Raw genomic sequence first — 20303 nt, forward strand, 5'->3', positions numbered from 1 at the left:
TCCACAAAACATGGAGGCGCCGGGGCTTGAACCCGGGACCTTTCACATGCAAAGCGAACGCTCTACCAACTGAGCTACGCCCCCAAGCGCAACAAAGCTGCGCTGTTTTCCATTCTTTGCTACTCTGATGTGCACGGACCTGATGGTTGGTTGGTTTGTAGGGGTGAAGGGACCAGTGTACAAAGGCGCGGTCAAGTTCATATACACAAGAGTTCCAAGTAGTTTCGATGCTCTGGTATTACGACTACAAATTACGTCTGTATTTAACGTCTTAAATTGAAAGGACAGTCGACTGATGACCACAGCAGTTGAGTCCCATAGTGCTCAGAGCCATTTTTTGAAAGGACAGTCACAAACCTTGTCGACAATCACACCGCGCCTGAGGTAACAAGCACATCTGAAGCCCAATTGTGCACTCGACTGTTCATGCCAACTCACTGCCTCGCACTTTACTACTGTGTACCACTCTTGTCGTCCAACTGCAAAACACTGGGCCACAACACGTTTCCGCGTCTCCATTGCACTGCGCAAACTACGAAACGCTCCCCAAACATGGCACTCACCCATGCAGACGACTTTTCCGACTTTCCACGACGCTCACGCAACGCTCACGCTAGTGAAAGCCTTATTTAGAGCTTGACGTCGCGCCCAAGCGAGTGAGCACATTTCGCCTACGGCTTAGGCCGCCCACCTAGTGTGGCTGCTCGGTGTCTGCAGGCAGCGAGGGGCTGCAAGCTTCCCGTGTTCGCGCCTGTGTCACCTCTGCTTGCTTGTCAGAGACAGAGTATCGCAAAACATACAACTCACTCCATGAATTGATTGCTACGGCATCTGTCATCAGCAGTCACAACTAGCAACACCAGTAGCAGCCGACTGCACGTAAAGAATGGGAATGTGCAGTGGGATTTTTGTGAACTCGGCGCAAGGCAGATCTTTCCGACATAGGTTTGAGAATCTTAAGGGCAGACTTGTACTGTTTCTAAATTCAGTGTAGCGGTGGGAGGAGGGTGCTTCCTGCGCGTAACATCACGCTTGCCAGTTGTGGCTGCTAATCGTTCGCTCGTATCTGCCTTGACACATTCGCTGGCTGTGAATTATCCCACTTGCGTGGCAGTGTGCGCATGTAGGTGTGTTAAAAATTCTGGAGGCGCTGGGTATCGATCCCAGTACCTCTCGCATGCTAAGCGAGCGCTCTACCATCTGAGCTACGCCCCCTGATGACAAATAGTGCTACATACAACCATATCAATATCACAGACCCCTTGCACTCCCATTATTCCGCAGACAAACACTATTCTCAATGTGTCCGTGAGGGTGTCTTTCAGGTTTCCTGCATTCTGTATCGAATCGTAGTTGGCCAAAATTAAAGTGGCGCGCACAACGTCGAAAATAGCGTTCGGCCACCGCTCTGAGTAAGACGAACGTGTTGTCCACTCTCTAGACTTCTTTGAGGTTAGGCCGTTATACCTAAGACAGATTTGCACTCGATGACACCTCGACAACAGCCGGTCCTCACATTTACGTCTTGCTCTCCTTACGTCAGTATACATCACATGAGCTGTGACGCTGGCTTTGCAACATCTTGCGTGTCTTTAGGCTCGCCGCGACCAACACTTACCATGCACTGTCCACAAAACATGGAGGCGCCGGGGCTTGAACCCGGGACCTTTCACATGCAAAGCGAACGCTCTACCAACTGAGCTACGCCCCCAAGGGCAACAAAGCTGCGCTGTTTTCCATTCTTTGCTACTCTGATGTGCACGGACCTGATGGTTGGTTGGTTTGTAGGGGTGAAGGGACCAGTGTACAAAGGCGCGGTCAAGTTCATATACACAAGAGTTCCAAGTAGTTTCGATGCTCTGGTATTACGACTACAAATTACGTCTGTATTTAACGTCTTAAATTGAAAGGACAGTCGACTGATGACCACAGCAGTTGAGTCCCATAGTGCTCAGAGCCATTTTTTGAAAGGACAGTCACAAACCTTGTCGACAATCACACCGCGCCTGAGGTAACAAGCACATCTGAAGCCCAATTGTGCACTCGACTGTTCATGCCAACTCACTGCCTCGCACTTTACTACTGTGTACCACTCTTGTCGTCCAACTGCAAAACACTGGGCCACAACACGTTTCCGCGTCTCCATTGCACTGCGCAAACTACGAAACGCTCCCCAAACATGGCACTCACCCATGCAGACGACTTTTCCGACCTTCCACGACGCTCACGCAACGCTCACGCTAGTGAAAGCCTTATTTAGAGCTTGACGTCGCGCCCAAGCGAGTGAGCACATTTCGCCTACGGCTTAGGCCGCCCACCTAGTGTGGCTGCTCGGTGTCTGCAGGCAGCGAGGGGCTGCAAGCTTCCCGTGTTCGCGCCTGTGTCACCTCTGCTTGCTTGTCAGAGACAGAGTATCGCAAAACATACAACTCACTCCATGAATTGATTGCTACGGCATCTGTCATCAGCAGTCACAACTAGCAACACCAGTAGCAGCCGACTGCACGTAAAGAATGGGAATGTGCAGTGGGATTTTTGTGAACTCGGCGCAAGGCAGATCTTTCCGACATAGGTTTGAGAATCTTAAGGGCAGACTTGTACTGTTTCTAAATTCAGTGTAGCGGTGGGAGGAGGGTGCTTCCTGCGCGTAACATCACGCTTGCCAGTTGTGGCTGCTAATCGTTCGCTCGTATCTGCCTTGACACATTCGCTGGCTGTGAATTATCCCACTTGCGTGGCAGTGTGCGCATGTAGGTGTGTTAAAAATTCTGGAGGCGCTGGGTATCGATCCCAGTACCTCTCGCATGCTAAGCGAGCGCTCTACCATCTGAGCTACGCCCCCTGATGACAAATAGTGCTACATACAACCATATCAATATCACAGACCCCTTGCACTCCCATTATTCCGCAGACAAACACTATTCTCAATGTGTCCGTGAGGGTGTCTTTCAGGTTTCCTGCATTCTGTATCGAATCGTAGTTGGCCAAAATTAAAGTGGCGCGCACAACGTCGAAAATAGCGTTCGGCCACCGCTCTGAGTAAGACGAACGTGTTGTCCACTCTCTAGACTTCTTTGAGGTTAGGCCGTTATACCTAAGACAGATTTGCACTCGATGACACCTCGACAACAGCCGGTCCTCACATTTACGTCTTGCTCTCCTTACGTCAGTATACATCACATGAGCTGTGACGCTGGCTTTGCAACATCTTGCGTGTCTTTAGGCTCGCCGCGACCAACACTTACCATGCACTGTCCACAAAACATGGAGGCGCCGGGGCTTGAACCCGGGACCTTTCACATGCAAAGCGAACGCTCTACCAACTGAGCTACGCCCCCAAGGGCAACAAAGCTGCGCTGTTTTCCATTCTTTGCTACTCTGATGTGCACGGACCTGATGGTTGGTTGGTTTGTAGGGGTGAAGGGACCAGTGTACAAAGGCGCGGTCAAGTTCATATACACAAGAGTTCCAAGTAGTTTCGATGCTCTGGTATTACGACTACAAATTACGTCTGTATTTAACGTCTTAAATTGAAAGGACAGTCGACTGATGACCACAGCAGTTGAGTCCCATAGTGCTCAGAGCCATTTTTTGAAAGGACAGTCACAAACCTTGTCGACAATCACACCGCGCCTGAGGTAACAAGCACATCTGAAGCCCAATTGTGCACTCGACTGTTCATGCCAACTCACTGCCTCGCACTTTACTACTGTGTACCACTCTTGTCGTCCAACTGCAAAACACTGGGCCACAACACGTTTCCGCGTCTCCATTGCACTGCGCAAACTACGAAACGCTCCCCAAACATGGCACTCACCCATGCAGACGACTTTTCCGACCTTCCACGACGCTCACGCAACGCTCACGCTAGTGAAAGCCTTATTTAGAGCTTGACGTCGCGCCCAAGCGAGTGAGCACATTTCGCCTACGGCTTAGGCCGCCCACCTAGTGTGGCTGCTCGGTGTCTGCAGGCAGCGAGGGGCTGCAAGCTTCCCGTGTTCGCGCCTGTGTCACCTCTGCTTGCTTGTCAGAGACAGAGTATCGCAAAACATACAACTCACTCCATGAATTGATTGCTACGGCATCTGTCATCAGCAGTCACAACTAGCAACACCAGTAGCAGCCGACTGCACGTAAAGAATGGGAATGTGCAGTGGGATTTTTGTGAACTCGGCGCAAGGCAGATCTTTCCGACATAGGTTTGAGAATCTTAAGGGCAGACTTGTACTGTTTCTAAATTCAGTGTAGCGGTGGGAGGAGGGTGCTTCCTGCGCGTAACATCACGCTTGCCAGTTGTGGCTGCTAATCGTTCGCTCGTATCTGTCTTGACACATTCGCTGGCTGTGAATTATCCCACTTGCGTGGCAGTGTGCGCATGTAGGTGTGTTAAAAATTCTGGAGGCGCTGGGTATCGATCCCAGTACCTCTCGCATGCTAAGCGAGCGCTCTACCATCTGAGCTACGCCCCCTGATGACAAATAGTGCTACATACAACCATATCAATATCACATACCCCTTGCACTCCCATTATTCCGCAGACAAACACTATTCTCAATGTGTCCGTGAGGGTGTCTTTCAGGTTTCCTGCATTCTGTATCGAATCGTAGTTGGCCAAAATTAAAGTGGCGCGCACAACGTCGAAAATAGCGTTCGGCCACCGCTCTGAGTAAGACGAACGTGTTGTCCACTCTCTAGACTTCTTTGAGGTTAGGCCGTTATACCTAAGACAGATTTGCACTCGATGACACCTCGACAACAGCCGGTCCTCACATTTACGTCTTGCTCTCCTTACGTCAGTATACATCACATGAGCTGTGACGCTGGCTTTGCAACATCTTGCGTGTCTTTAGGCTCGCCGCGACCAACACTTACCATGCACTGTCCACAAAACATGGAGGCGCCGGGGCTTGAACCCGGGACCTTTCACATGCAAAGCGAACGCTCTACCAACTGAGCTACGCCCCCAAGGGCAACAAAGCTGCGCTGTTTTCCATTCTTTGCTACTCTGATGTGCACGGACCTGATGGTTGGTTGGTTTGTAGGGGTGAAGGGACCAGTGTACAAAGGCGCGGTCAAGTTCATATACACAAGAGTTCCAAGTAGTTTCGATGCTCTGGTATTACGACTACAAATTACGTCTGTATTTAACGTCTTAAATTGAAAGGACAGTCGACTGATGACCACAGCAGTTGAGTCCCATAGTGCTCAGAGCCATTTTTTGAAAGGACAGTCACAAACCTTGTCGACAATCACACCGCGCCTGAGGTAACAAGCACATCTGAAGCCCAATTGTGCACTCGACTGTTCATGCCAACTCACTGCCTCGCACTTTACTACTGTGTACCACTCTTGTCGTCCAACTGCAAAACACTGGGCCACAACACGTTTCCGCGTCTCCATTGCACTGCGCAAACTACGAAACGCTCCCCAAACATGGCACTCACCCATGCAGACGACTTTTCCGACCTTCCACGACGCTCACGCAACGCTCACGCTAGTGAAAGCCTTATTTAGAGCTTGACGTCGCGCCCAAGCGAGTGAGCACATTTCGCCTACGGCTTAGGCCGCCCACCTAGTGTGGCTGCTCGGTGTCTGCAGGCAGCGAGGGGCTGCAAGCTTCCCGTGTTCGCGCCTGTGTCACCTCTGCTTGCTTGTCAGAGACAGAGTATCGCAAAACATACAACTCACTCCATGAATTGATTGCTACGGCATCTGTCATCAGCAGTCACAACTAGCAACACCAGTAGCAGCCGACTGCACGTAAAGAATGGGAATGTGCAGTGGGATTTTTGTGAACTCGGCGCAAGGCAGATCTTTCCGACATAGGTTTGAGAATCTTAAGGGCAGACTTGTACTGTTTCTAAATTCAGTGTAGCGGTGGGAGGAGGGTGCTTCCTGCGCGTAACATCACGCTTGCCAGTTGTGGCTGCTAATCGTTCGCTCGTATCTGCCTTGACACATTCGCTGGCTGTGAATTATCCCACTTGCGTGGCAGTGTGCGCATGTAGGTGTGTTAAAAATTCTGGAGGCGCTGGGTATCGATCCCAGTACCTCTCGCATGCTAAGCGAGCGCTCTACCATCTGAGCTACGCCCCCTGATGACAAATAGTGCTACATACAACCATATCAATATCACAGACCCCTTGCACTCCCATTATTCCGCAGACAAACACTATTCTCAATGTGTCCGTGAGGGTGTCTTTCAGGTTTCCTGCATTCTGTATCGAATCGTAGTTGGCCAAAATTAAAGTGGCGCGCACAACGTCGAAAATAGCGTTCGGCCACCGCTCTGAGTAAGACGAACGTGTTGTCCACTCTCTAGACTTCTTTGAGGTTAGGCCGTTATACCTAAGACAGATTTGCACTCGATGACACCTCGACAACAGCCGGTCCTCACATTTACGTCTTGCTCTCCTTACGTCAGTATACATCACATGAGCTGTGACGCTGGCTTTGCAACATCTTGCGTGTCTTTAGGCTCGCCGCGACCAACACTTACCATGCACTGTCCACAAAACATGGAGGCGCCGGGGCTTGAACCCGGGACCTTTCACATGCAAAGCGAACGCTCTACCAACTGAGCTACGCCCCCAAGGGCAACAAAGCTGCGCTGTTTTCCATTCTTTGCTACTCTGATGTGCACGGACCTGATGGTTGGTTGGTTTGTAGGGGTGAAGGGACCAGTGTACAAAGGCGCGGTCAAGTTCATATACACAAGAGTTCCAAGTAGTTTCGATGCTCTGGTATTACGACTACAAATTACGTCTGTATTTAACGTCTTAAATTGAAAGGACAGTCGACTGATGACCACAGCAGTTGAGTCCCATAGTGCTCAGAGCCATTTTTTGAAAGGACAGTCACAAACCTTGTCGACAATCACACCGCGCCTGAGGTAACAAGCACATCTGAAGCCCAATTGTGCACTCGACTGTTCATGCCAACTCACTGCCTCGCACTTTACTACTGTGTACCACTCTTGTCGTCCAACTGCAAAACACTGGGCCACAACACGTTTCCGCGTCTCCATTGCACTGCGCAAACTACGAAACGCTCCCCAAACATGGCACTCACCCATGCAGACGACTTTTCCGACCTTCCACGACGCTCACGCAACGCTCACGCTAGTGAAAGCCTTATTTAGAGCTTGACGTCGCGCCCAAGCGAGTGAGCACATTTCGCCTACGGCTTAGGCCGCCCACCTAGTGTGGCTGCTCGGTGTCTGCAGGCAGCGAGGGGCTGCAAGCTTCCCGTGTTCGCGCCTGTGTCACCTCTGCTTGCTTGTCAGAGACAGAGTATCGCAAAACATACAACTCACTCCATGAATTGATTGCTACGGCATCTGTCATCAGCAGTCACAACTAGCAACACCAGTAGCAGCCGACTGCACGTAAAGAATGGGAATGTGCAGTGGGATTTTTGTGAACTCGGCGCAAGGCAGATCTTTCCGACATAGGTTTGAGAATCTTAAGGGCAGACTTGTACTGTTTCTAAATTCAGTGTAGCGGTGGGAGGAGGGTGCTTCCTGCGCGTAACATCACGCTTGCCAGTTGTGGCTGCTAATCGTTCGCTCGTATCTGTCTTGACACATTCGCTGGCTGTGAATTATCCCACTTGCGTGGCAGTGTGCGCATGTAGGTGTGTTAAAAATTCTGGAGGCGCTGGGTATCGATCCCAGTACCTCTCGCATGCTAAGCGAGCGCTCTACCATCTGAGCTACGCCCCCTGATGACAAATAGTGCTACATACAACCATATCAATATCACAGACCCCTTGCACTCCCATTATTCCGCAGACAAACACTATTCTCAATGTGTCCGTGAGGGTGTCTTTCAGGTTTCCTGCATTCTGTATCGAATCGTAGTTGGCCAAAATTAAAGTGGCGCGCACAACGTCGAAAATAGCGTTCGGCCACCGCTCTGAGTAAGACGAACGTGTTGTCCACTCTCTAGACTTCTTTGAGGTTAGGCCGTTATACCTAAGACAGATTTGCACTCGATGACACCTCGACAACAGCCGGTCCTCACATTTACGTCTTGCTCTCCTTACGTCAGTATACATCACATGAGCTGTGACGCTGGCTTTGCAACATCTTGCGTGTCTTTAGGCTCGCCGCGACCAACACTTACCATGCACTGTCCACAAAACATGGAGGCGCCGGGGCTTGAACCCGGGACCTTTCACATGCAAAGCGAACGCTCTACCAACTGAGCTACGCCCCCAAGGGCAACAAAGCTGCGCTGTTTTCCATTCTTTGCTACTCTGATGTGCACGGACCTGATGGTTGGTTGGTTTGTAGGGGTGAAGGGACCAGTGTACAAAGGCGCGGTCAAGTTCATATACACAAGAGTTCCAAGTAGTTTCGATGCTCTGGTATTACGACTACAAATTACGTCTGTATTTAACGTCTTAAATTGAAAGGACAGTCGACTGATGACCACAGCAGTTGAGTCCCATAGTGCTCAGAGCCATTTTTTGAAAGGACAGTCACAAACCTTGTCGACAATCACACCGCGCCTGAGGTAACAAGCACATCTGAAGCCCAATTGTGCACTCGACTGTTCATGCCAACTCACTGCCTCGCACTTTACTACTGTGTACCACTCTTGTCGTCCAACTGCAAAACACTGGGCCACAACACGTTTCCGCGTCTCCATTGCACTGCGCAAACTACGAAACGCTCCCCAAACATGGCACTCACCCATGCAGACGACTTTTCCGACCTTCCACGACGCTCACGCAACGCTCACGCTAGTGAAAGCCTTATTTAGAGCTTGACGTCGCGCCCAAGCGAGTGAGCACATTTCGCCTACGGCTTAGGCCGCCCACCTAGTGTGGCTGCTCGGTGTCTGCAGGCAGCGAGGGGCTGCAAGCTTCCCGTGTTCGCGCCTGTGTCACCTCTGCTTGCTTGTCAGAGACAGAGTATCGCAAAACATACAACTCACTCCATGAATTGATTGCTACGGCATCTGTCATCAGCAGTCACAACTAGCAACACCAGTAGCAGCCGACTGCACGTAAAGAATGGGAATGTGCAGTGGGATTTTTGTGAACTCGGCGCAAGGCAGATCTTTCCGACATAGGTTTGAGAATCTTAAGGGCAGACTTGTACTGTTTCTAAATTCAGTGTAGCGGTGGGAGGAGGGTGCTTCCTGCGCGTAACATCACGCTTGCCAGTTGTGGCTGCTAATCGTTCGCTCGTATCTGCCTTGACACATTCGCTGGCTGTGAATTATCCCACTTGCGTGGCAGTGTGCGCATGTAGGTGTGTTAAAAATTCTGGAGGCGCTGGGTATCGATCCCAGTACCTCTCGCATGCTAAGCGAGCGCTCTACCATCTGAGCTACGCCCCCTGATGACAAATAGTGCTACATACAACCATATCAATATCACAGACCCCTTGCACTCCCATTATTCCGCAGACAAACACTATTCTCAATGTGTCCGTGAGGGTGTCTTTCAGGTTTCCTGCATTCTGTATCGAATCGTAGTTGGCCAAAATTAAAGTGGCGCGCACAACGTCGAAAATAGCGTTCGGCCACCGCTCTGAGTAAGACGAACGTGTTGTCCACTCTCTAGACTTCTTTGAGGTTAGGCCGTTATACCTAAGACAGATTTGCACTCGATGACACCTCGACAACAGCCGGTCCTCACATTTACGTCTTGCTCTCCTTACGTCAGTATACATCACATGAGCTGTGACGCTGGCTTTGCAACATCTTGCGTGTCTTTAGGCTCGCCGCGACCAACACTTACCATGCACTGTCCACAAAACATGGAGGCGCCGGGGCTTGAACCCGGGACCTTTCACATGCAAAGCGAACGCTCTACCAACTGAGCTACGCCCCCAAGGGCAACAAAGCTGCGCTGTTTTCCATTCTTTGCTACTCTGATGTGCACGGACCTGATGGTTGGTTGGTTTGTAGGGGTGAAGGGACCAGTGTACAAAGGCGCGGTCAAGTTCATATACACAAGAGTTCCAAGTAGTTTCGATGCTCTGGTATTACGACTACAAATTACGTCTGTATTTAACGTCTTAAATTGAAAGGACAGTCGACTGATGACCACAGCAGTTGAGTCCCATAGTGCTCAGAGCCATTTTTTGAAAGGACAGTCACAAACCTTGTCGACAATCACACCGCGCCTGAGGTAACAAGCACATCTGAAGCCCAATTGTGCACTCGACTGTTCATGCCAACTCACTGCCTCGCACTTTACTACTGTGTACCACTCTTGTCGTCCAACTGCAAAACACTGGGCCACAACACGTTTCCGCGTCTCCATTGCACTGCGCAAACTACGAAACGCTCCCCAAACATGGCACTCACCCATGCAGACGACTTTTCCGACCTTCCACGACGCTCACGCAACGCTCACGCTAGTGAAAGCCTTATTTAGAGCTTGACGTCGCGCCCAAGCGAGTGAGCACATTTCGCCTACGGCTTAGGCCGCCCACCTAGTGTGGCTGCTCGGTGTCTGCAGGCAGCGAGGGGCTGCAAGCTTCCCGTGTTCGCGCCTGTGTCACCTCTGCTTGCTTGTCAGAGACAGAGTATCGCAAAACATACAACTCACTCCATGAATTGATTGCTACGGCATCTGTCATCAGCAGTCACAACTAGCAACACCAGTAGCAGCCGACTGCACGTAAAGAATGGGAATGTGCAGTGGGATTTTTGTGAACTCGGCGCAAGGCAGATCTTTCCGACATAGGTTTGAGAATCTTAAGGGCAGACTTGTACTGTTTCTAAATTCAGTGTAGCGGTGGGAGGAGGGTGCTTCCTGCGCGTAACATCACGCTTGCCAGTTGTGGCTGCTAATCGTTCGCTCGTATCTGCCTTGACACATTCGCTGGCTGTGAATTATCCCACTTGCGTGGCAGTGTGCGCATGTAGGTGTGTTAAAAATTCTGGAGGCGCTGGGTATCGATCCCAGTACCTCTCGCATGCTAAGCGAGCGCTCTACCATCTGAGCTACGCCCCCTGATGACAAATAGTGCTACATACAACCATATCAATATCACAGACCCCTTGCACTCCCATTATTCCGCAGACAAACACTATTCTCAATGTGTCCGTGAGGGTGTCTTTCAGGTTTCCTGCATTCTGTATCGAATCGTAGTTGGCCAAAATTAAAGTGGCGCGCACAACGTCGAAAATAGCGTTCGGCCACCGCTCTGAGTAAGACGAACGTGTTGTCCACTCTCTAGACTTCTTTGAGGTTAGGCCGTTATACCTAAGACAGATTTGCACTCGATGACACCTCGACAACAGCCGGTCCTCACATTTACGTCTTGCTCTCCTTACGTCAGTATACATCACATGAGCTGTGACGCTGGCTTTGCAACATCTTGCGTGTCTTTAGGCTCGCCGCGACCAACACTTACCATGCACTGTCCACAAAACATGGAGGCGCCGGGGCTTGAACCCGGGACCTTTCACATGCAAAGCGAACGCTCTACCAACTGAGCTACGCCCCCAAGGGCAACAAAGCTGCGCTGTTTTCCATTCTTTGCTACTCTGATGTGCACGGACCTGATGGTTGGTTGGTTTGTAGGGGTGAAGGGACCAGTGTACAAAGGCGCGGTCAAGTTCATATACACAAGAGTTCCAAGTAGTTTCGATGCTCTGGTATTACGACTACAAATTACGTCTGTATTTAACGTCTTAAATTGAAAGGACAGTCGACTGATGACCACAGCAGTTGAGTCCCATAGTGCTCAGAGCCATTTTTTGAAAGGACAGTCACAAACCTTGTCGACAATCACACCGCGCCTGAGGTAACAAGCACATCTGAAGCCCAATTGTGCACTCGACTGTTCATGCCAACTCACTGCCTCGCACTTTACTACTGTGTACCACTCTTGTCGTCCAACTGCAAAACACTGGGCCACAACACGTTTCCGCGTCTCCATTGCACTGCGCAAACTACGAAACGCTCCCCAAACATGGCACTCACCCATGCAGACGACTTTTCCGACCTTCCACGACGCTCACGCAACGCTCACGCTAGTGAAAGCCTTATTTAGAGCTTGACGTCGCGCCCAAGCGAGTGAGCACATTTCGCCTACGGCTTAGGCCGCCCACCTAGTGTGGCTGCTCGGTGTCTGCAGGCAGCGAGGGGCTGCAAGCTTCCCGTGTTCGCGCCTGTGTCACCTCTGCTTGCTTGTCAGAGACAGAGTATCGCAAAACATACAACTCACTCCATGAATTGATTGCTACGGCATCTGTCATCAGCAGTCACAACTAGCAACACCAGTAGCAGCCGACTGCACGTAAAGAATGGGAATGTGCAGTGGGATTTTTGTGAACTCGGCGCAAGGCAGATCTTTCCGACATAGGTTTGAGAATCTTAAGGGCAGACTTGTACTGTTTCTAAATTCAGTGTAGCGGTGGGAGGAGGGTGCTTCCTGCGCGTAACATCACGCTTGCCAGTTGTGGCTGCTAATCGTTCGCTCGTATCTGTCTTGACACATTCGCTGGCTGTGAATTATCCCACTTGCGTGGCAGTGTGCGCATGTAGGTGTGTTAAAAATTCTGGAGGCGCTGGGTATCGATCCCAGTACCTCTCGCATGCTAAGCGAGCGCTCTACCATCTGAGCTACGCCCCCTGATGACAAATAGTGCTACATACAACCATATCAATATCACAGACCCCTTGCACTCCCATTATTCCGCAGACAAACACTATTCTCAATGTGTCCGTGAGGGTGTCTTTCAGGTTTCCTGCATTCTGTATCGAATCGTAGTTGGCCAAAATTAAAGTGGCGCGCACAACGTCGAAAATAGCGTTCGGCCACCGCTCTGAGTAAGACGAACGTGTTGTCCACTCTCTAGACTTCTTTGAGGTTAGGCCGTTATACCTAAGACAGATTTGCACTCGATGACACCTCGACAACAGCCGGTCCTCACATTTACGTCTTGCTCTCCTTACGTCAGTATACATCACATGAGCTGTGACGCTGGCTTTGCAACATCTTGCGTGTCTTTAGGCTCGCCGCGACCAACACTTACCATGCACTGTCCACAAAACATGGAGGCGCCGGGGCTTGAACCCGGGACCTTTCACATGCAAAGCGAACGCTCTACCAACTGAGCTACGCCCCCAAGGGCAACAAAGCTGCGCTGTTTTCCATTCTTTGCTACTCTGATGTGCACGGACCTGATGGTTGGTTGGTTTGTAGGGGTGAAGGGACCAGTGTACAAAGGCGCGGTCAAGTTCATATACACAAGAGTTCCAAGTAGTTTCGATGCTCTGGTATTACGACTACAAATTACGTCTGTATTTAACGTCTTAAATTGAAAGGACAGTCGACTGATGACCACAGCAGTTGAGTCCCATAGTGCTCAGAGCCATTTTTTGAAAGGACAGTCACAAACCTTGTCGACAATCACACCGCGCCTGAGGTAACAAGCACATCTGAAGCCCAATTGTGCACTCGACTGTTCATGCCAACTCACTGCCTCGCACTTTACTACTGTGTACCACTCTTGTCGTCCAACTGCAAAACACTGGGCCACAACACGTTTCCGCGTCTCCATTGCACTGCGCAAACTACGAAACGCTCCCCAAACATGGCACTCACCCATGCAGACGACTTTTCCGACCTTCCACGACGCTCACGCAACGCTCACGCTAGTGAAAGCCTTATTTAGAGCTTGACGTCGCGCCCAAGCGAGTGAGCACATTTCGCCTACGGCTTAGGCCGCCCACCTAGTGTGGCTGCTCGGTGTCTGCAGGCAGCGAGGGGCTGCAAGCTTCCCGTGTTCGCGCCTGTGTCACCTCTGCTTGCTTGTCAGAGACAGAGTATCGCAAAACATACAACTCACTCCATGAATTGATTGCTACGGCATCTGTCATCAGCAGTCACAACTAGCAACACCAGTAGCAGCCGACTGCACGTAAAGAATGGGAATGTGCAGTGGGATTTTTGTGAACTCGGCGCAAGGCAGATCTTTCCGACATAGGTTTGAGAATCTTAAGGGCAGACTTGTACTGTTTCTAAATTCAGTGTAGCGGTGGGAGGAGGGTGCTTCCTGCGCGTAACATCACGCTTGCCAGTTGTGGCTGCTAATCGTTCGCTCGTATCTGCCTTGACACATTCGCTGGCTGTGAATTATCCCACTTGCGTGGCAGTGTGCGCATGTAGGTGTGTTAAAAATTCTGGAGGCGCTGGGTATCGATCCCAGTACCTCTCGCATGCTAAGCGAGCGCTCTACCATCTGAGCTACGCCCCCTGATGACAAATAGTGCTACATACAACCATATCAATATCACAGACCCCTTGCACTCCCATTATTCCGCAGACAAACACTATTCTCAATGTGTCCGTGAGGGTGTCTTTCAGGTTTCCTGCATTCTGTATCGAATCGTAGTTGGCCAAAATTAAAGTGGCGCGCACAACGTCGAAAATAGCGTTCGGCCACCGCTCTGAGTAAGACGAACGTGTTGTCCACTCTCTAGACTTCTTTGAGGTTAGGCCGTTATACCTAAGACAGATTTGCACTCGATGACACCTCGACAACAGCCGGTCCTCACATTTACGTCTTGCTCTCCTTACGTCAGTATACATCACATGAGCTGTGACGCTGGCTTTGCAACATCTTGCGTGTCTTTAGGCTCGCCGCGACCAACACTTACCATGCACTGTCCACAAAACATGGAGGCGCCGGGGCTTGAACCCGGGACCTTTCACATGCAAAGCGAACGCTCTACCAACTGAGCTACGCCCCCAAGGGCAACAAAGCTGCGCTGTTTTCCATTCTTTGCTACTCTGATGTGCACGGACCTGATGGTTGGTTGGTTTGTAGGGGTGAAGGGACCAGTGTACAAAGGCGCGGTCAAGTTCATATACACAAGAGTTCCAAGTAGTTTCGATGCTCTGGTATTACGACTACAAATTACGTCTGTATTTAACGTCTTAAATTGAAAGGACAGTCGACTGATGACCACAGCAGTTGAGTCCCATAGTGCTCAGAGCCATTTTTTGAAAGGACAGTCACAAACCTTGTCGACAATCACACCGCGCCTGAGGTAACAAGCACATCTGAAGCCCAATTGTGCACTCGACTGTTCATGCCAACTCACTGCCTCGCACTTTACTACTGTGTACCACTCTTGTCGTCCAACTGCAAAACACTGGGCCACAACACGTTTCCGCGTCTCCATTGCACTGCGCAAACTACGAAACGCTCCCCAAACATGGCACTCACCCATGCAGACGACTTTTCCGACCTTCCACGACGCTCACGCAACGCTCACGCTAGTGAAAGCCTTATTTAGAGCTTGACGTCGCGCCCAAGCGAGTGAGCACATTTCGCCTACGGCTTAGGCCGCCCACCTAGTGTGGCTGCTCGGTGTCTGCAGGCAGCGAGGGGCTGCAAGCTTCCCGTGTTCGCGCCTGTGTCACCTCTGCTTGCTTGTCAGAGACAGAGTATCGCAAAACATACAACTCACTCCATGAATTGATTGCTACGGCATCTGTCATCAGCAGTCACAACTAGCAACACCAGTAGCAGCCGACTGCACGTAAAGAATGGGAATGTGCAGTGGGATTTTTGTGAACTCGGCGCAAGGCAGATCTTTCCGACATAGGTTTGAGAATCTTAAGGGCAGACTTGTACTGTTTCTAAATTCAGTGTAGCGGTGGGAGGAGGGTGCTTCCTGCGCGTAACATCACGCTTGCCAGTTGTGGCTGCTAATCGTTCGCTCGTATCTGCCTTGACACATTCGCTGGCTGTGAATTATCCCACTTGCGTGGCAGTGTGCGCATGTAGGTGTGTTAAAAATTCTGGAGGCGCTGGGTATCGATCCCAGTACCTCTCGCATGCTAAGCGAGCGCTCTACCATCTGAGCTACGCCCCCTGATGACAAATAGTGCTACATACAACCATATCAATATCACAGACCCCTTGCACTCCCATTATTCCGCAGACAAACACTATTCTCAATGTGTCCGTGAGGGTGTCTTTCAGGTTTCCTGCATTCTGTATCGAATCGTAGTTGGCCAAAATTAAAGTGGCGCGCACAACGTCGAAAATAGCGTTCGGCCACCGCTCTGAGTAAGACGAACGTGTTGTCCACTCTCTAGACTTCTTTGAGGTTAGGCCGTTATACCTAAGACAGATTTGCACTCGATGACACCTCGACAACAGCCGGTCCTCACATTTACGTCTTGCTCTCCTTACGTCAGTATACATCACATGAGCTGTGACGCTGGCTTTGCAACATCTTGCGTGTCTTTAGGCTCGCCGCGACCAACACTTACCATGCACTGTCCACAAAACATGGAGGCGCCGGGGCTTGAACCCGGGACCTTTCACATGCAAAGCGAACGCTCTACCAACTGAGCTACGCCCCCAAGGGCAACAAAGCTGCGCTGTTTTCCATTCTTTGCTACTCTGATGTGCACGGACCTGATGGTTGGTTGGTTTGTAGGGGTGAAGGGACCAGTGTACAAAGGCGCGGTCAAGTTCATATACACAAGAGTTCCAAGTAGTTTCGATGCTCTGGTATTACGACTACAAATTACGTCTGTATTTAACGTCTTAAATTGAAAGGACAGTCGACTGATGACCACAGCAGTTGAGTCCCATAGTGCTCAGAGCCATTTTTTGAAAGGACAGTCACAAACCTTGTCGACAATCACACCGCGCCTGAGGTAACAAGCACATCTGAAGCCCAATTGTGCACTCGACTGTTCATGCCAACTCACTGCCTCGCACTTTACTACTGTGTACCACTCTTGTCGTCCAACTGCAAAACACTGGGCCACAACACGTTTCCGCGTCTCCATTGCACTGCGCAAACTACGAAACGCTCCCCAAACATGGCACTCACCCATGCAGACGACTTTTCCGACTTTCCACGACGCTCACGCAACGCTCACGCTAGTGAAAGCCTTATTTAGAGCTTGACGTCGCGCCCAAGCGAGTGAGCACATTTCGCCTACGGCTTAGGCCGCCCACCTAGTGTGGCTGCTCGGTGTCTGCAGGCAGCGAGGGGCTGCAAGCTTCCCGTGTTCGCGCCTGTGTCACCTCTGCTTGCTTGTCAGAGACAGAGTATCGCAAAACATACAACTCACTCCATGAATTGATTGCTACGGCATCTGTCATCAGCAGTCACAACTAGCAACACCAGTAGCAGCCGACTGCACGTAAAGAATGGGAATGTGCAGTGGGATTTTTGTGAACTCGGCGCAAGGCAGATCTTTCCGACATAGGTTTGAGAATCTTAAGGGCAGACTTGTACTGTTTCTAAATTCAGTGTAGCGGTGGGAGGAGGGTGCTTCCTGCGCGTAACATCACGCTTGCCAGTTGTGGCTGCTAATCGTTCGCTCGTATCTGCCTTGACACATTCGCTGGCTGTGAATTATCCCACTTGCGTGGCAGTGTGCGCATGTAGGTGTGTTAAAAATTCTGGAGGCGCTGGGTATCGATCCCAGTACCTCTCGCATGCTAAGCGAGCGCTCTGCCATCTGAGCTACGCCCCCTGATGACAAATAGTGCTACATACAACCATATCAATATCACAGACCACTTGCACTCCCATTATTCCGCAGACAAACACTATTCTCAATGTGTCCGTGAGGGTGTCTTTCAGGTTTCCTGCATTCTGTATCGAATCGTAGTTGGCCAAAATTAAAGTGGCGCGCACAACGTCGAAAATAGCGTTCGGCCACCGCTCTGAGTAAGACGAACGTGTTGTCCACTCTCTAGACTTCTTTGAGGTTAGGCCGTTATACCTAAGACAGATTTGCACTCGATGACACCTCGACAACAGCCGGTCCTCACATTTACGTCTTGCTCTCCTTACGTCAGTATACATCACATGAGCTGTGACGCTGGCTTTGCAACATCTTGCGTGTCTTTAGGCTCGCCGCGACCAACACTTACCATGCACTGTCCACAAAACATGGAGGCGCCGGGGCTTGAACCCGGGACCTTTCACATGCAAAGCGAACGCTCTACCAACTGAGCTACGCCCCCAAGGGCAACAAAGCTGCGCTGTTTTCCATTCTTTGCTACTCTGATGTGCACGGACCTGATGGTTGGTTGGTTTGTAGGGGTGAAGGGACCAGTGTACAAAGGCGCGGTCAAGTTCATATACACAAGAGTTCCAAGTAGTTTCGATGCTCTGGTATTACGACTACAAATTACGTCTGTATTTAACGTCTTAAATTGAAAGGACAGTCGACTGATGACCACAGCAGTTGAGTCCCATAGTGCTCAGAGCCATTTTTTGAAAGGACAGTCACAAACCTTGTCGACAATCACACCGCGCCTGAGGTAACAAGCACATCTGAAGCCCAATTGTGCACTCGACTGTTCATGCCAACTCACTGCCTCGCACTTTACTACTGTGTACCACTCTTGTCGTCCAACTGCAAAACACTGGGCCACAACACGTTTCCGCGTCTCCATTGCACTGCGCAAACTACGAAACGCTCCCCAAACATGGCACTCACCCATGCAGACGACTTTTCCGACCTTCCACGACGCTCACGCAACGCTCACGCTAGTGAAAGCCTTATTTAGAGCTTGACGTCGCGCCCAAGCGAGTGAGCACATTTCGCCTACGGCTTAGGCCGCCCACCTAGTGTGGCTGCTCGGTGTCTGCAGGCAGCGAGGGGCTGCAAGCTTCCCGTGTTCGCGCCTGTGTCACCTCTGCTTGCTTGTCAGAGACAGAGTATCGCAAAACATACAACTCACTCCATGAATTGATTGCTACGGCATCTGTCATCAGCAGTCACAACTAGCAACACCAGTAGCAGCCGACTGCACGTAAAGAATGGGAATGTGCAGTGGGATTTTTGTGAACTCGGCGCAAGGCAGATCTTTCCGACATAGGTTTGAGAATCTTAAGGGCAGACTTGTACTGTTTCTAAATTCAGTGTAGCGGTGGGAGGAGGGTGCTTCCTGCGCGTAACATCACGCTTGCCAGTTGTGGCTGCTAATCGTTCGCTCGTATCTGCCTTGACACATTCGCTGGCTGTGAATTATCCCACTTGCGTGGCAGTGTGCGCATGTAGGTGTGTTAAAAATTCTGGAGGCGCTGGGTATCGATCCCAGTACCTCTCGCATGCTAAGCGAGCGCTCTGCCATCTGAGCTACGCCCCCTGATGACAAATAGTGCTACATACAACCATATCAATATCACAGACCACTTGCACTCCCATTATTCCGCAGACAAACACTATTCTCAATGTGTCCGTGAGGGTGTCTTTCAGGTTTCCTGCATTCTGTATCGAATCGTAGTTGGCCAAAATTAAAGTGGCGCGCACAACGTCGAAAATAGCGTTCGGCCACCGCTCTGAGTAAGACGAACGTGTTGTCCACTCTCTAGACTTCTTTGAGGTTAGGCCGTTATACCTAAGACAGATTTGCACTCGATGACACCTCGACAACAGCCGGTCCTCACATTTACGTCTTGCTCTCCTTACGTCAGTATACATCACATGAGCTGTGACGCTGGCTTTGCAACATCTTGCGTGTCTTTAGGCTCGCCGCGACCAACACTTACCATGCACTGTCCACAAAACATGGAGGCGCCGGGGCTTGAACCCGGGACCTTTCACATGCAAAGCGAACGCTCTACCAACTGAGCTACGCCCCCAAGGGCAACAAAGCTGCGCTGTTTTCCATTCTTTGCTACTCTGATGTGCACGGACCTGATGGTTGGTTGGTTTGTAGGGGTGAAGGGACCAGTGTACAAAGGCGCGGTCAAGTTCATATACACAAGAGTTCCAAGTAGTTTCGATGCTCTGGTATTACGACTACAAATTACGTCTGTATTTAACGTCTTAAATTGAAAGGACAGTCGACTGATGACCACAGCAGTTGAGTCCCATAGTGCTCAGAGCCATTTTTTGAAAGGACAGTCACAAACCTTGTCGACAATCACACCGCGCCTGAGGTAACAAGCACATCTGAAGCCCAATTGTGCACTCGACTGTTCATGCCAACTCACTGCCTCGCACTTTACTACTGTGTACCACTCTTGTCGTCCAACTGCAAAACACTGGGCCACAACACGTTTCCGCGTCTCCATTGCACTGCGCAAACTACGAAACGCTCCCCAAACATGGCACTCACCCATGCAGACGACTTTTCCGACCTTCCACGACGCTCACGCAACGCTCACGCTAGTGAAAGCCTTATTTAGAGCTTGACGTCGCGCCCAAGCGAGTGAGCACATTTCGCCTACGGCTTAGGCCGCCCACCTAGTGTGGCTGCTCGGTGTCTGCAGGCAGCGAGGGGCTGCAAGCTTCCCGTGTTCGCGCCTGTGTCACCTCTGCTTGCTTGTCAGAG

General features: G+C 50.7%; 25 non-coding genes across 25 annotated transcripts; all 25 read right to left on the minus strand.

The window, feature by feature from the left end:
• Positions 1 to 11: 11 nt before the first annotated feature.
• Trnaa-ugc (transfer RNA alanine (anticodon UGC)) lies at positions 12 to 84 on the minus strand. Its single transcript has one exon. It is a non-coding gene; the product is annotated as a tRNA-Ala (tRNA).
• A 1058-nt stretch (positions 85 to 1142) lies between these two features.
• On the minus strand, positions 1143 to 1215 carry Trnaa-agc (transfer RNA alanine (anticodon AGC)). The gene has a single exon. It is a non-coding gene; the product is annotated as a tRNA-Ala (tRNA).
• Positions 1216 to 1638: 423 nt separating this feature from the next.
• Trnaa-ugc (transfer RNA alanine (anticodon UGC)) lies at positions 1639 to 1711 on the minus strand. Its single transcript has one exon. It is a non-coding gene; the product is annotated as a tRNA-Ala (tRNA).
• Positions 1712 to 2769: 1058 nt separating this feature from the next.
• Positions 2770 to 2842, minus strand: Trnaa-agc (transfer RNA alanine (anticodon AGC)). The gene has a single exon. It is a non-coding gene; the product is annotated as a tRNA-Ala (tRNA).
• Positions 2843 to 3265: 423 nt separating this feature from the next.
• Trnaa-ugc (transfer RNA alanine (anticodon UGC)) lies at positions 3266 to 3338 on the minus strand. Its single transcript has one exon. It is a non-coding gene; the product is annotated as a tRNA-Ala (tRNA).
• Positions 3339 to 4396: 1058 nt separating this feature from the next.
• Positions 4397 to 4469, minus strand: Trnaa-agc (transfer RNA alanine (anticodon AGC)). Its single transcript has one exon. It is a non-coding gene; the product is annotated as a tRNA-Ala (tRNA).
• Positions 4470 to 4892: 423 nt separating this feature from the next.
• Trnaa-ugc (transfer RNA alanine (anticodon UGC)) lies at positions 4893 to 4965 on the minus strand. The gene has a single exon. It is a non-coding gene; the product is annotated as a tRNA-Ala (tRNA).
• Positions 4966 to 6023: 1058 nt separating this feature from the next.
• Trnaa-agc (transfer RNA alanine (anticodon AGC)) lies at positions 6024 to 6096 on the minus strand. The gene has a single exon. It is a non-coding gene; the product is annotated as a tRNA-Ala (tRNA).
• Positions 6097 to 6519: 423 nt separating this feature from the next.
• Trnaa-ugc (transfer RNA alanine (anticodon UGC)) lies at positions 6520 to 6592 on the minus strand. The gene has a single exon. It is a non-coding gene; the product is annotated as a tRNA-Ala (tRNA).
• A 1058-nt stretch (positions 6593 to 7650) lies between these two features.
• Trnaa-agc (transfer RNA alanine (anticodon AGC)) lies at positions 7651 to 7723 on the minus strand. The gene has a single exon. It is a non-coding gene; the product is annotated as a tRNA-Ala (tRNA).
• Positions 7724 to 8146: 423 nt separating this feature from the next.
• Positions 8147 to 8219, minus strand: Trnaa-ugc (transfer RNA alanine (anticodon UGC)). Its single transcript has one exon. It is a non-coding gene; the product is annotated as a tRNA-Ala (tRNA).
• Positions 8220 to 9277: 1058 nt separating this feature from the next.
• On the minus strand, positions 9278 to 9350 carry Trnaa-agc (transfer RNA alanine (anticodon AGC)). The gene has a single exon. It is a non-coding gene; the product is annotated as a tRNA-Ala (tRNA).
• Positions 9351 to 9773: 423 nt separating this feature from the next.
• Positions 9774 to 9846, minus strand: Trnaa-ugc (transfer RNA alanine (anticodon UGC)). The gene has a single exon. It is a non-coding gene; the product is annotated as a tRNA-Ala (tRNA).
• A 1058-nt stretch (positions 9847 to 10904) lies between these two features.
• On the minus strand, positions 10905 to 10977 carry Trnaa-agc (transfer RNA alanine (anticodon AGC)). Its single transcript has one exon. It is a non-coding gene; the product is annotated as a tRNA-Ala (tRNA).
• A 423-nt stretch (positions 10978 to 11400) lies between these two features.
• Positions 11401 to 11473, minus strand: Trnaa-ugc (transfer RNA alanine (anticodon UGC)). The gene has a single exon. It is a non-coding gene; the product is annotated as a tRNA-Ala (tRNA).
• A 1058-nt stretch (positions 11474 to 12531) lies between these two features.
• Trnaa-agc (transfer RNA alanine (anticodon AGC)) lies at positions 12532 to 12604 on the minus strand. Its single transcript has one exon. It is a non-coding gene; the product is annotated as a tRNA-Ala (tRNA).
• A 423-nt stretch (positions 12605 to 13027) lies between these two features.
• On the minus strand, positions 13028 to 13100 carry Trnaa-ugc (transfer RNA alanine (anticodon UGC)). Its single transcript has one exon. It is a non-coding gene; the product is annotated as a tRNA-Ala (tRNA).
• A 1058-nt stretch (positions 13101 to 14158) lies between these two features.
• Trnaa-agc (transfer RNA alanine (anticodon AGC)) lies at positions 14159 to 14231 on the minus strand. Its single transcript has one exon. It is a non-coding gene; the product is annotated as a tRNA-Ala (tRNA).
• Positions 14232 to 14654: 423 nt separating this feature from the next.
• Positions 14655 to 14727, minus strand: Trnaa-ugc (transfer RNA alanine (anticodon UGC)). The gene has a single exon. It is a non-coding gene; the product is annotated as a tRNA-Ala (tRNA).
• Positions 14728 to 15785: 1058 nt separating this feature from the next.
• Positions 15786 to 15858, minus strand: Trnaa-agc (transfer RNA alanine (anticodon AGC)). Its single transcript has one exon. It is a non-coding gene; the product is annotated as a tRNA-Ala (tRNA).
• Positions 15859 to 16281: 423 nt separating this feature from the next.
• On the minus strand, positions 16282 to 16354 carry Trnaa-ugc (transfer RNA alanine (anticodon UGC)). Its single transcript has one exon. It is a non-coding gene; the product is annotated as a tRNA-Ala (tRNA).
• A 1058-nt stretch (positions 16355 to 17412) lies between these two features.
• On the minus strand, positions 17413 to 17485 carry Trnaa-agc (transfer RNA alanine (anticodon AGC)). The gene has a single exon. It is a non-coding gene; the product is annotated as a tRNA-Ala (tRNA).
• A 423-nt stretch (positions 17486 to 17908) lies between these two features.
• Positions 17909 to 17981, minus strand: Trnaa-ugc (transfer RNA alanine (anticodon UGC)). The gene has a single exon. It is a non-coding gene; the product is annotated as a tRNA-Ala (tRNA).
• Positions 17982 to 19039: 1058 nt separating this feature from the next.
• Trnaa-agc (transfer RNA alanine (anticodon AGC)) lies at positions 19040 to 19112 on the minus strand. Its single transcript has one exon. It is a non-coding gene; the product is annotated as a tRNA-Ala (tRNA).
• A 423-nt stretch (positions 19113 to 19535) lies between these two features.
• On the minus strand, positions 19536 to 19608 carry Trnaa-ugc (transfer RNA alanine (anticodon UGC)). The gene has a single exon. It is a non-coding gene; the product is annotated as a tRNA-Ala (tRNA).
• Positions 19609 to 20303: the final 695 nt, after the last annotated feature.

Source organism: Schistocerca nitens, unplaced genomic scaffold, assembly GCF_023898315.1.
Source record: "Schistocerca nitens isolate TAMUIC-IGC-003100 unplaced genomic scaffold, iqSchNite1.1 HiC_scaffold_371, whole genome shotgun sequence".
Taxonomy (NCBI): Eukaryota; Metazoa; Arthropoda; class Insecta; order Orthoptera; family Acrididae; genus Schistocerca; species Schistocerca nitens.